We start from the raw sequence: 2,654 nt of genomic DNA, 5'->3' as shown, positions 1-2,654 counted from the left end.
TGCAAAACAAATGGATAGATTGGTGACCCCTAAGGGGCTATTTTGGATCTGCCACACCACAAGAAACAATGATGATTGACCATTAAAAACCTTTTATGGGCCACTAAGTTTTGGATCAAGCTGATATTTGTGTTTTCCCTTAATCCATGTTTGTGTGAATTAATCAACAACTTGGATAGAAAATAAATATTATGATGGACCCTAGAATGTTTTTAATGGTGGGCATTCAATCACCACTCTTTCTTATGGTGTGATCTACATGAGATTTGGATCAGCCTGATTTTTAGACTATTGTCCTATCATGGATTTTGAAAATGCTTGATTTTTAGACTCATGCTCACTACACCAAAATCGTCATTTAGGAACGGTTTTGAACCGTTCCTAAATGAGGCGTCGCAGAAAATCAGGAACGGTTCAGAACCATTTTGGGTACTGTTTCAATTTTTTGAAACAGAATTTTAGGAACGGTTTTAAACCGTTCTGGTGCCAACTGTCATATTAGAGAACAATATTTTTTCTTATTTCGGAACGATTTCAAACAAAAAAACCTGCTGTATAAAATAAAATAAAATAAAATATATTTAAGCCATATTCATTTAAGAATCAAAAGATAGTAAAAACAACCATGATGTAATTTGAAACATTATTTATCTGACTCGCAAACCTGATAGTAAAAACTAAAATCTATAATGGAAGACTTTAAAAAAAAGACTATTCAATGAAGGTCCGTCAAGCAGATGAAGAGCTCCACAATGTGATGGCCTTTTATGTACCTAACTAACAAGCAACAAGTAAAAAATAAGAACAAAAACATGTGAATAGATTGAAAGAACAACAATTAACTATCAAAACAGTGTGAAAAAATTGTAACAATTGAACATACATATGGGGGACTGTTGTTAGTTGACTCACCTGGTTTTTGGATTTGCTCGATGCACTCTTGACCCGAGGGGAGCTCGTTCTAGACCAAGTGAGGCAAACTTGTTCACTTGCTAGGTGCGAAAATGCATCTCCTATGAAATCTATAACAACATAAGAACACCTATGGTAGTTCAACAAGGAAACTCCGGCAATCATCTTACCTGAAGCTTGTAATGCATATAGAACTAGCAAAAGGTAGAGATGCTGAAAATTTCTGCTGAGGAATGCTCAAAATCTAGAATGTAATACTCTAGATTCTTATGAGAAATGCATCATGTACTGTGAGACCCATATTCTAGCCCGTATTGCTCCATAGGATCCCGCGGTCCTTCCGGTCGAATTCTTGTGACTTGCGGCGTGTAGATAACATTTGCGCGTGCTTTTGAATTACATCCTATAAACCCAAACCGACTCAACTCAAAACCTATGCCATTACAACCTCATCGTTGCCGCGATTCCAACGTCGCGTCTCGTGTGTCAATGCGACTCTTAGATCATGAGATGTAGCTCGCACATTATAATAGCTGTGGACTGCACATTTGCAGGACCCACATATCACAATGGCACTATTTCCTAGGTTATCATGGGGTGATGTCATCATCCCATGCCAAGTAATAAATGCTTACAAGCAATTATGACATTTATTTTCCCCATGAGTCCACCCTAGCATTTATGGCCTTACATGAATTAATTACTCTTTCCCTCTCTCTTTCTCTCTCTTCTTCTTCATTTTCTTCCCTAGCAAGAGAGAAGCTAAAAACATCCATGGCAGCCCTCCCATTTCTAACTACATTCACCTTAGATCCCCTTCAATCCAACCATTAGAAGTCCATCTCCACCGTTGAAGGAGCCTCATTGGAGCTTTGGAGCACTACAGAGGAAAAGGAAGGAAGGTGGGTGCATCTTTAGGGTAGATTTCTCCTTTTTTATGATGTGGGTGCTTCTCTCTCTCTCTCTCTCTCTCTCTCTCTCCTTCCTTTATTTTGTGACCCATATGATGAGGGTATGTGACATCTAGACCGTCCATCCAACGGACCACGTGGCCGTCTAAACATGGGGACCAACCCACCTTGCTACTATTTTTGTTTGAAGGGTCCAGATAATGGGAAAATATAAATGATATGGTAAACCCCAACATGGCCAGATGGGCCAACCCAGATCTAGCTGGACATTTGCTGTCTAGGCCATCCAGCAACGTCTGGACGTTGCTGGGATGAAAAATAAAAATACTAGCTTGATTTAGAAGCTTTGGGTGAGCCGCACATGTAGGCCCTACCTTGAGGTATGAACTTAATTCACACCGTCTATCTCGTTCCCCAGCCCATTTTAGGCGTTGAGCCAAACAAAATATATTCTATTTTCAAAAATAAAAAATAAAAAATAAACAAAGCAGCAACGCCTGCTGCTGCCGCTGACACAAAGGACGTAGTAACTTCCTTGGACGGTGAGCGGGCAGGGAGCACGGGTCCCATTCATAGGCCCCACCGTGATGAGTGATGTGCATCCATGCCGTGTATTTAGTGGGCCCATTTCTAACTGTGGGCCACCCAAAAAATTATCTGTTGGAGGAACTCAGGTGGCGAACGTCACAGCAAAAGTGTTGATTAATGTCTGCCATTGAAATCTTTTGGGATTTCATAGAAGTTTTGGATCCAAAGAAGGTGGGCCATGTGGGACCCACCTTGATGAGGTGCATATCTACATCGTCCTGGACTTACAGTGGAGAGTGGACC

The 2,654-nt window shown here is 40.6% G+C and overlaps 1 long non-coding RNA gene across 2 annotated transcripts; it reads right to left on the bottom strand.

The window, feature by feature from the left end:
• Positions 1 to 559: 559 nt before the first annotated feature.
• Positions 560 to 1,107, bottom strand: LOC131220503 (uncharacterized). Of its 2 annotated transcripts, none has more exons than XR_009158637.1 (2): positions 913 to 1,107; positions 560 to 777 (listed from the first exon to the last, which is right to left on the bottom strand). It is a non-coding gene; the product is annotated as an uncharacterized LOC131220503 (long non-coding RNA). The 2 variants fall into 2 exon arrangements; XR_009158638.1 differs by having other exon boundaries at positions 560 to 773.
• Positions 1,108 to 2,654: the final 1,547 nt, after the last annotated feature.

Source organism: Magnolia sinica, chromosome 12 (assembly GCF_029962835.1).
Source record: "Magnolia sinica isolate HGM2019 chromosome 12, MsV1, whole genome shotgun sequence".
In the NCBI taxonomy this organism is placed as follows: Eukaryota; Viridiplantae; Streptophyta; class Magnoliopsida; order Magnoliales; family Magnoliaceae; genus Magnolia; species Magnolia sinica.
The sequence above is the reverse complement of the archived record's forward strand: the minus strand, read 5'-3'. Positions and strand labels throughout refer to the sequence as shown.